This window comes from Mastomys coucha, unplaced genomic scaffold (assembly GCF_008632895.1).
Source record: "Mastomys coucha isolate ucsf_1 unplaced genomic scaffold, UCSF_Mcou_1 pScaffold8, whole genome shotgun sequence".
In the NCBI taxonomy this organism is placed as follows: Eukaryota; Metazoa; Chordata; class Mammalia; order Rodentia; family Muridae; genus Mastomys; species Mastomys coucha.
This window is the reverse complement of record NW_022196914.1, coordinates 66,660,457-66,672,602: the sequence shown is the minus strand read 5'-3', so window position 1 is coordinate 66,672,602 and position 12,146 is coordinate 66,660,457.

Genomic DNA, 12,146 nt, shown 5'->3' with positions numbered 1-12,146 from the left:
ATATATATATATATATAAAATTTATATTTAAATTCCATATTCCATTTCCTACCCCCATCCACCCTCCGACTGCTTCATATCCCACTCATACTCCCCACCCTACCCCCGTCTCCACGTGGATGCTCCCACCCCCACCCCACCTGACCTCTAAACACCCTGGGGCCTCCAGTCTCTTGAGGGTTGGGTGCATCATCTCTGAATGAAAACAGACCTGGAAGCCCTCTATTTAATGTGTGTTGGGGGCCTCATATCAGTTGGTTTATGCTGTCTGTTTGGTGGTCCAGTGTTTGAGAGATCTCTGGGGTCCAGATTAATTGAGACTGCTGGTCCTCCTACAGGATCGCCCTTCTCCTCAGCTTCTTTCAGCCTTCTCTAATTCAACAACAGGGGGTCAGCTGCTCTGTCCATTGGTTGGGGGCAAATACCTGCATCTGACTCTTCCAGCTTCTTTGGGTCTTTCAGAGGGCAGTCATGATAGGTCCCTTTTGTGAGCGCTCCATAGTCTCAGTAATAGTGTCAGGCCTTTGGACCTCCACTTGAGCTGGATCCCACTTTGAGTCTGTCACTGGACCTTCTTTTCCTCAGGCTCCTTTCTATTTCTATACCTGTAATTCTTTCAGACAGGAACAATTATGGCTCTGAGATGTGACTGTGGGATAGCAACCTCATCCTTCACTTGATGCCCTGTCTTCCTGCTCGAGGGGGGAGGCTCTATAGTTCTCTCTCCTTACTGTAGGACATTTCATCTAAGGTCCCTCTCATTGATTCCTGAGAGTCTCTTACCTCCTAGGCCTCTGGTGCATTCTGGAGGGTCCCTCCAACCTCCTATTTCCTGAGGTTGACTGTTCCCATTCTTTCCGCTGGCCCTCCAGGCTTCAGTCCTTTTCCTTCACCCAATACCAGATCAGTTCCTCTCTCCCACCACCCCCCCTCCACTTTCCCTCCCAGATCCCTCCCTCCCTCCCCACTTGTGATTGCAATGGCAAGGACAGTTTTTTTTTTTTTTTAAAAAGAAAAGTCGTAGAAGAATTTAGCTTATGAACATACATAATAATATATTTGAAAAGTAGATACAAGCTAGGACAGCCTGGTCTACAGAGCGAGTTCTAGAACAGCCAGGACTCCATAGAGAAACCCTGTCTTGTAAAACTAAACCAAACCAACAACCAACTGATGTGTTGGGGCGACGGTGGTTGCATCTGCAAGTATCACACCAGGCCTAGACAGTTCCACATGTAAGAGGTTTAATTGAGAGGGAGTAGAGGGTAGCGGCGCAGAAAGAGAGGAGAGAGAGAGAAAAGAGAACAAGATGTAGGAAAGTACCCATATATATATGGGTTGTGATGTAGCAGTCCCGGTAAAGGTGGGAGCTGAACTCAATGGATTCTGGGAATATGGTGGCCGTTGCCCCGGCAACAGGTCTGTGTACCCGCCCATGTATCGCTGCAGGTTCTGAATGCTAACACCAACAAACAACCAACCAATCAACTAACCAAACAAACAAAAACAAAGCTAAGAAACACCAATCCATAACATAAAGCAGTATGTCCTGATATGATTTAACCCAGGGTTATAAAAGTCTTGGAGGGAAGAATGAAGCACAAACACCCAAATGATAGGTGTACGGAACCTAAATAAACAGCAATAGAACACTACGAAAGTTATAGTGCTTTAGAAGTTAGTTTTACTTGATAGAGGAGACTCCCAATAATCTATAGGAAACCTGTAAGTTCAAGGCAACCACTTCCTTTAAAAAATCAAGAACCAGAAAGTTCTTTCTGACAACATTCCTTCTCTTTTATACTTTATTAAAAAAATTTCCACTATTTCTTTCTAGATTTTTCTGCCTTCATTTAAAATAAAATCTGTATATATATATATATATATATATATATATATACAGATTTGTATATATACACAAATGTCTATAAATACAGATATATGCAGATATGTAAGTACATATATTTAAAATAAAATCAAATATATATTTATATATACACATATACATATGTATGTATATATATATACACACACACATATATACATGCACTTTTTTTTCTTTTGAGTTAAGTTAGAAGACTTTGTCCTCTAGAAAGACTCATGTCAGTAATATTTCTGGACTCTGCAGCGTTCACCATATATGGTCTGATCCTTTTCCTTAGTCTATCCCTGCATTGTGCTTGCTTTGTCTTTTTTCACCTGTGTATTGTCTAGATGTTCTGTTCCGTTACCTGAGCCAGTGAAGAAATAGGATTTCAACATGGTTTTGGTTTCTTATGAATGAGTTGAGCGTTTTCTTTGTTGGTCTAGGTATGCAAAGAGCTCTCTGTCTTAACATCACTGTTTTCTAGTATATTTCTCAGTTTTTACTATGAAGGATCAATTTTCCCCATTTTCCTCTGACAGTGTGATCACATTCTTGCATCACTGATTTCACCCCTCCCCTGGCTGTCAACATGTCCCTTCTACCTTTACTTAATTTAGAAAGTTTGTTGTGCTTTTCTCTGTTCATTTTGCTTATCTTTATCTACTTGTGCTTGTCCTGCTTTCCCCAGTGGATTCCTTGCAATTTAGTTTTCATTTCCAAAATGATAATTTGTTTTGATCTGATATGTTTTCTTAATATAAAAAGCCTTGCCATTTGCATTTATGTCTCACAGTGCTGCCGTGGTCTAGACAACCTCACAAGTCATTTGCAATATTTTTTCGAGTTAACTTATTTATTTTTTTTTTATATTTGAGATTGCTTCACTTTTTTCAATACTTACATCTTTGTCAGTCCACAACTTCTTATTTAAATAAACTTTTAATTTTAAAACTGTTTTTAATTTATTTTAAAGCTGCAAAGGTAGTATAGGAATTTTTGAACATTTTTTACCCAGTTTTTTCTTTCATTATTCTACATGGCATGGCTAATGAACCAATAGTGACATGTTGTTATTAAATAAACACAATTTTAATTAGGTTTACTTCAGTTTTCTAAGCACTACTTTTCTTTCCAAGGATTCCATCCATACTATATCCACTCGGCATGTCTGTATAGCCTTTTCTGGAGTGAAAGAGTTTCTAATTGGGATAGTCAGTTTTCTGTGTCTGTTTATACTGTTTTTTTTTTTTAAGTAAAACTAATCCCAGTCGTACTATGAAATGTTTTATTGATGTGATTAATATATACAGCTACCATATCTCAAGAAAAGTAGGTTATATTTGATACAACAAATTGTTCTTCAAACATAGACTAAAAATAATGGCATGGATGGATATTGTGTAATTCCATGTATTAAAGAACAGCAAACACTAAAATAAGTCATGCTTTGTTTTAATATTATTTATTCATCTATTTATTTATTTACTGTGATCTCTCTCTCCCTCTTGTGTGTTCATGTGTGTGTGCACATGTGCATGTGCACACCACAGGAACCCACAAAGGTCAGAAGAGGGTGTTGGTTCTGCTTGGGACTGGAATTGTAGGTGTTTGTGAACTGCTCTGTGGTGCTGAGAACTGAACCTGGGTCTTCTGCAAATGCTCTTAACCATTGATCCATTTCTCTAACTCCCTTGCTATTTTTTAAATCTTTTTTTACTTGTACTATGGAATCAAACCCAGAATGTTGTATACAGTAGACGATTGCTCTACCATTGAGGGCCTTCTCCAGCCCTTCTCTGTCCATAGATGAGTATGTTAAGTTAGACAGTGGCTATACTGGGCTGAAGCAGGTTCTGGTAGTAACAGGCAAGGGGAAGAAAGATAGCTTCTGGGTTGTGGTTAGAGATCTTGTTTCTGGTTTTCTCTGATATTTATGAGAGTTTATTTAGTTTTTAAAAAATTATGAGGTGATGCTGATAAGGTGCACACTTTACTGTACTGTTTGTTCACTGTAGAAATTTCCAAAGAATATTTTGTATTACTCTAATACAATGTCTGCAGCTCGAATCAGGAAGGCTTTCAATGCATCTTCTCTGCAAAACACTAGAAGCTGTGGCTAACTTGATGTCTTTCTGTTTCCACGACAAAGAGTAAGAATAAGTTAGTGACTTAGGCACATGATTGAACATTAGAGAATTTTTAAAAACCATGGATTTATACTCTTAGGCAGAGCACATAATCTATATTCTAATAAATTTCATAGGCAGACAGGTTTCAGAGCTTTCAGATTAAGCTACTAAAAAATCCCAGAGATACTCATTAGGCAAAATGTTAATTTGTAATCACATGAGTGAAAGTCAGTTTTCATAAAAACTCAACCTTGGCTATTTATGTCGTTACTGATTGGAGTGAGTAGAAGCCATACTAAGTAGATAAAACAGCCTGTTTTGATAGTATGATCCTAATGACTCAGAACCTTTTTTAGCAAATTGTTCAAATTGCAATCAAATTAAATTGCAAAATCTCTTTAAACTATGGCTCCTACACATGTAACTGGTAGATAAGCTTGTCACATATGGCTGTTTTAAGATTTAAATGTATGATATTGTAAAGTACGTACTGGTTTACTGTCAGATGCTCAGTCAATTTGATGAATGAATTTTAAGGTTCTCTGTAAGAGGAAAAGTGCTGTTTTTCAGTAAAATTGGAATTCTACTCTTTTAGAATAGTACTGTAATTGTAACAAGTTGGTACAACTCCCTACTGGCATCAGACACATATTTAGGGCTGTGTATTTCAGCAATGATAATGAATTTGGGCACATCAGACATAATCTCTTCACATATCGAGTTTTTCTTACCACCATTCTTTTGTGAAGCTACTGGTCAGTGTTTAGAGAGAATCTACAATATGTGATCACCACCAAACTAGCTTTCCAAGTGCAAAACTAAGTCTCTTCAGTTTTTCTTAGCATCACAATCTAGCCAATGAGCCAACTAACCACAGGTAATTGAACAAAAAGTAGGTAATTGACATGGAATGCTCTACTACCTCAGAAGACCAATTTAGTCACATCTCTTTAATTTTTCAATTAATCAGTTTGGGAACTAACATCCTTATCCATCAGGAAGCCTAGAGCATCTCTCTTGTGGTTTCTCTTACCTCCATTATGTCTGAGGACACTAAATTCTCAAAAAGTCCCATACATGTTTCTATTTTCACACAAATGAGAGAGAATTATGAGTTTAACTACTTTGCTTTCATATCTACCACCATATGATGTGATTTTTGGGTTTTGCTTTTTGTTGCTCACTTGGGTTATTTGAGAAGGAAACACAATTGAGAATATATCTCCACAAGATTAATTGTAGGGAAGCCCATGCAATAATTTCTTAATTAATAATTGATATGAATGAATTCAGCCCATGGAGGGTGGTGCCACCCTGGCCATGTTGTCCTGAGTTGTATAAGAAAGCAAGCTGAGCAAGTCATGAGAATCAAGCCAGTGAGTAGCATTCCTCTATGGCTTCTGCTTCAGTTCCTGCCTGCAGGCTTCTGCCTTGTGTTCCTGTCATGATCTCTATAGACAGTGAACCAGAAACTGTATTTAGAAACTGTTTAGTTCTATTTTGTCACAGAAGTAGAATTGAATCACTTGTGTTATGAGGCCAAAATTACAGATAGCACTGTGATTTTCTAAAAACTATGTATGTCTATGCATTTGTGTGTGTGTGTGTGTGTGTGTGTTTGTAGGCAAAAGTTAACATCAGGATATCTTTCTCATCTGGCTTATTGTTAAGAGGACAGTGTCTTTCATTTAACTGGTAGTCTGCTCTTTCACCTAGATTGACTGACCAATGAGCTTCCAGGTTCCACCTGTTGCTAGCTTCAGATGTGCTTGTCCTATCAACTTTTCTATGAATGTTAGGGATTCAAATGTGAGTCTTCATAGTTGCCCAGCACCTTACCTACTGAGTCATCTCCCTAGTCTCTCTGTGATTTTTTTTGTACAGTGAATCGGCTAATGTTAGAGTTGTTTTATCTAATTTTTAGTTGTTTAATTTATTCAAATATTTTGGCCTCCTTATAAGCTTCTTCCCATAGTGCCAGGTAGCTACATGATTACTGAGTCAAAAATCTGTCATGTAAAACCTGGTTTCATTTTATAGATCCAAACCACTGTCATCTTTTTTGGTGTATGGATCAGCTCTAACTCCAAAATGTGTAATATCCCTTTCTGTGGCTATTGTGCTAATTGTTCAACTTTCTAAAAGAGGCAAAGTCCCATGCCTTAGGAAGCCATCTTTGCACTTTCTGCATTCATCTGCCACAGCCATGGAACCCAAGGAGAAGTGTCAACTTGCTTTACCACACTTAATGCTCCAAGTATTGTCTCCTCTGTGTCCATTTGGCTCTTTCAACTGTACCTGTAAAGACGATAGACAGTAGAATTCTGGAAATCTTCTTTTCCTTCCAGGTAAATCACAGCATTCTCAAGGATCATGGTTCTCTGTGTAATACAATAGATAGAATTCTCTATTATATGTCTATTAATGCTTCGGATTTTAGTTTAAAATTACACCATTATTAGACAAAATCAATATCATAATTAGGCTGATGATGATGTGGTTTAGACCAGAGCATATTAAATGCCTCCACTCATTGTTCTCTGTGTATAAGGAATTTTACATGACTGCATAGTGGATGAAATAGTGGTACAAATAAAAAAAAAACAAATAAAAAATTCACTGAAAGTGAATAATAAATAAATTTATTTAAAAATTCTTTGTTTTATACACACACACACACACACACACACACACACACACATATATGCCTATTATTTGTTAAAGGCAGAAGCAAAGTTTCATATTAATGAGGCAGCTGAACTTATATTGACATAAATAATCTTGGCTGGATATTTGATACTGCAGAATGTGGAGCATCTTCAATGTTTTCAGAGTTGATAATATCTTGATTTTTATAATATATAGTAAAAATGACTACAATACATTTTAGGAATATCTTAATTCCAAGCTAATGTTTATTTCATGACTTTAAAAAACAATAGAACTCAAGTTAAGGATTCAGGTGGCAGTTTTATGATCAAGCATTCAATCCAATCCAACCCAACAAAATAGTGGACGACCCCAACAAAATAGCAGACGACCGCAACAAAATAGCAAAAATCTTTGTTTTCCATTCTTAGCCATGGAGAAACACACACTAAAACTCCTATGAACATTATCTCACCCCAATTGTAATATTATCACAAAAAAGGGGAACAAATGGCGACAAATTCTGTCAAGGATTTGGTGAACAAAGAATTCTGTGGTGGTTTGAATATACTTGGCCCATAGGGAGTGGCCCATTTGGAGGTGTGGCTTTGTTGGAGGAAATGTGTGGTGGTGGGCTTTGGAGGTCTCCTTCTATATTCAGGCTCTTCCCATTGCATTAGAGAGCTTCCTCCTTGCTAACTGAGGATTCCAGTCTCTCTCCTGGCTGCAGTTGGATTAAGATGGAGAATTCTCAGCTTTTTCTATAGTACCATGTGTGCCTAAACACTGCCATGCTTCCTGCCATAATGTTAATGAACTGAACCTCTGAAAAGGTAACCCAGCCCCCATTATATGTTTTCCTTTATAAGAGTTGCTTTGGTCATGCTTTCTGTTTATAGCAGTAAAACCCTAACTAAGACAAACTCTGATTTACTCCTAGAGAAATGCAAATTTACATAGCCTATGTAGAAATCAGTATGGAGGTTCCTCACAAAACCGAGTGGTGCTCATAAGCACATTCTCAAAGAACTAAATACCACAGAGGTACTCTTGCAGTTGTATTTATAGCTGCACTTTCCATAATAACCAAGGAAAAGAACTAACCTAGATGATTTTTAAATAGGTAATGGGTGAAGAGAAATGAGCTTACATGTCTTAGGAGATGGCTCAGTGACTAAGTATTTTCTATGCAAGTCTGTGAAGCAGAGTGTGGTTATCTGGAACCTGTTTATCTGTTTATCTGTTGTGGTGGCCACTTGTTCATTTAATATAATGAACAAAATATACCTAGAAGTCAAAGTTAAAACTCAAGTGTTAGTGCCAGCTAACCATCTATCCATGAGAATGGTCTCTCCATAAGCTCTTCATGTATTTAGGGAGGATCTCACTCTGTATCCATGGCTGGCCAACAGATCATGGGAAACCGCTGCTCTCTGTCTTGTGTGTCTCCAGAACCTCTAGGCTTTAGTTAGCTTGGGAACTTTTCAAAGACTTTTGGCTGACAAAGGTGGATCTATGCTTGTTGTCTTTAAAGCTGAGGCTGGCCTCAAATTCATGATCCTCCTGCTTCAGTTACACAAGTTCTGGGATTACAAGTGTACACTACCATACCCTGTGTGGTTTTGTTTTTGTTGTTTGGTTGTTTGGTTGGTTTGATTTGGTTTGGTTGGGATTTTTTTCTTTTTTGTTTTTTAAGCCAGCTGGCCAGGGAGACTAGTATGTAAGTGAGCTTTGAGTTTGATTGGAAGATCCTAGTTCGTTACGTAGCATGAAAGAGTAATTGAGGATGATTAACTGCACATACACATGCATCCATACATATGTACATACTCAAACATGTAAACATGAATGCACACATAAATGTATTCTATACACATGGATAAATGAAAAAAAAAGAGAATGTTCATGTACACAAAGGAGCTTTATGCAGCCAAAAAAAAAAAAAAATGAACTCATGGCCTCTGCAGGTAAAATGATAACTAAAACTCAAACACATTCATACATACATACATGCACACATACATACACACAGAAACAAGAAGACACTCACATACACACACTGGCACACACATGCAAACTGGCGTATGCACACACACATACACACACCCTGGCACACACAGATACTCACACAGAGACACACATGCACACATACTTTAAAAGTGAAATAATACACACACACATATGTCATGGAACTAGGAAAAATTATGAGAGGGTAGAAAGATTTAAGGAAAGTATGAAATATGATCAAAAAATACATGTGATAGGAAAGAAGAGGGGAAGAATAACTTACAGGAAGAAAAGGAACCAACCAGAATAGAGACGGGATATAGGAAAGGGTAGTATGAGAACAAATTCAATGACATGTATGTGAGCATACTATAAAAAATTTTATCTTATACTAAGATAAAATTATTATATCATATGCTAATCTAAAAATAAAGAAAATAGATATGAGAAATTACTTATTAAACACTGTAGAGTACTGTTTTACATACAGTTCCAAGAAACTTTAGGGGTCAATACTAGAAATAGTCTTTGTTTTCTGTAATTAATCTATTATGCTTCTATAAGAGCCATCAATTTTGCATGAATAATGAGAATACATCTTAAACATAGGATAGCCTTAGATCCGACTCCGTGAGTTTCAGGCAGTAGTTGTTCTATAACATGAACAACGTGCAATGCCAAGTGCTTCCATGGTGTGTCCACAGCCAAAGAGCCAAAGATACAGTGGAGTTACACAGTGAAATGCAGGTAAGTGCGTGCCCCATACAAGATCTACTGAATTAGAAACTTTGAACTTGGATCCCAACTGTCTTTTAATGAGCCTGCTGGAGGTAGCTTTCTTGATTCTTTGAATTTTACTTTCTAAATGTTTCTGCAGTGGGAGAAGAGATGACATCCCTTCCTTACATCCTTACTGCATCATCAAAGTGCTAGCAGCTCTTCAAACACACACGCATGCACACATGCACGTACGCATGCACACATCTTTTAGAATAAACAACAGTATGTGGAAAATCAGTGTAAATGGGCTCTTCTTGGAACTTTCTTATCTGTGCTTCCTGGAAGTTCTGAGTTAGAGGTTTTTGAGTGTCGTATCTGAAATATGTGGAAGGCATAAAGAGATAGGGATATTTGATTGGGGACTCCAGGCTGTCCTGGCTTCATTCTTTTTGGCATCTTCCTAGGTTTGTTTGTTTTGTCATGCATAATGTCTGCTTTTGTTGTGGCAGGGTGTGTTGGAATGAAGCTCCTCCACCTGTCTTTAAGAAGTGGGAGTCATGAGAAGCTCTTTATTACCATTTTCCTCTGCAGTTTGCTTTTTGTATTTTTTTCTTATTAAGAAAAAATAAGAGATTAGAAATGGAAACCTGACCTAGATACAGTTGACAGTATCACCAAACAATGAAAGTATTACACTAAAAACTATTATTATATTCCCTGAGATTTATGGTCAACAAATATAATAGCACACCTGCAGATACATGTCGTAAAAGCAGGAGGGCATCAGAAAGAGAAGATGACACTGTTGAGGTTCGGTCTTTTGCTGTATATTGTAATGCTAAGTGCAACCCTGAATACCTCCTTTTCCCAGAGAGGAAAGTCCACATGTAGACAGACCCAAGTGACTATATGACCTTGTTCCCACTTTATTTCTTATTGGTGAATAAATATGCTCACAGCCAATAGCTGGGCAGAAGAGACATAGGTGGGATTTAGGATTCCTGGGCTTGGGGTTGGAGGAGATCCATGAGGAGGAGAAGAAGGTGAATGGAGGAGAAGCTGCCATGGGTTAGGTGAGTCATAAAATAATGGGTGTGTGGGTTGGCTAATTGGAGTTAAGAGCAGCCGAGATGAAAGATGGAAAATTAAATATTGGGATTATTGGTTGGGAAATAGACATAATAGCATAGAAGATAGATATCTGCCCAGCTCTTGTGCCAATTAAGGCTTATTATTGATATAAAGGTTGTGTGTGTCTTTTATCCAGGAACTAAATGGTTAAAGGTAGGGTACAAACCCCAGAATGGGATTAAACATTTCTATAACACAACACTGCATTGTTTTCTTTCCTCTTAGGATAAACCTATAGCAAGGCTGTATTATTTATCCCCAGTTCTCAAAAGTAGGATAGTGAGTACTGAAGAACTCCAAGAAATACCTTCCACAGAGCAGTCTGTTCGCCATTTCCACATCTTGTGGAAAGAAGAAAGAGACCCTTGTGCATGTCCCTGCTCCAAGGTCTCTGTCTCCGTCTCAGATACATAGTTAGCGTTAGCATGTGTTCAGTGAGCAAGAGATTTCCCTGGAAGTGAGCAGTTCCAAAAGGGATACCAGGCACATTCTGCTCCTGTGCTGAATTTTCATGAGCAGTTAGTATTTCTGCTCATCCATCATATATCAGCTAGAAGGAGATATGTGGAAAAAAAATTTGTCACGCACAGTTTGATATTTGTTTGTAACTTAAAAAAAAGCCCAGGAGTTAAAATATTGCTTAGCACTTAATAACATTTGTTGAACTTTCAGATGACTTGGGTTTGGTTCCCAGCTCTCATGTGGTGGCTTCTGATCTCTGTAGAATACTACAAACACTTGGTACACATACATGTATTCATCCACCCTCTCAAAATATAAAATAAATAAATATTCTTTAAATGAGAAGAAAAACCTACATGGAGTTTTCATTCTTTAGGGATGTTTTAAAATGCCTTTTTGTAATGCCTTTCACAGAAGGAATGGCAATTATAATTAGTACCAATTAATGACTATTATGGCATATCGCTTCCTGTTCTTCCTTCTTCACTCCTCTCTCTACTTCTAGTTTGAAAGGGTCCTCTTGCTTCCACTTTCTAAGTTATGGGCTTCCAGTTGTGCTAGAACTCTTGGCTCCTGTATATTCAATGGTATTAAAGTCTTTATAATATCATAGTTGGTGTTTCCAAGATCATTCACTAAGTCACTTAAAAGTAACTTGTATAACTCAGAAAAGCTGTTGTGTTCATGCTTTGCTATACTCAGGGTTTATTATGTTAAAAGGATGCTAATTAGATAAGTAACAGGAGAAAGAAATGTAGGGCAAAGTTAAAGCTTTGCCTAATATGTTTCCAGTTATTGCATCCCAGTGAAATCATACAGGCAGCATTTAATTTTTCTAGCTATGAGGTAGGATAATGTTCACAAAATAGTGCCAACAAATGAGGCCTCTCTCAGGCTTGATGGACAAGTTCATATGGAAGCTTAGTAGCATAGGACAGGTGGAATACTTGCAAAGTACTTCCTGTGCCCCAACAATTCCAGAATCATATGGACATTGTGAGACCAGAGCCCTCATCATAATCATATTTTTAGTGTATGTTGTCTGAGTTGAAGGCCTTCAGGTAACTGAAACAGTCAGGGGATTCATGACCTACTTTTAAAGCCTCATCCACACCATGAAGGAACATTTGAAGTACAATTTAATTTTACACACACACACACACACACACACACACACACAC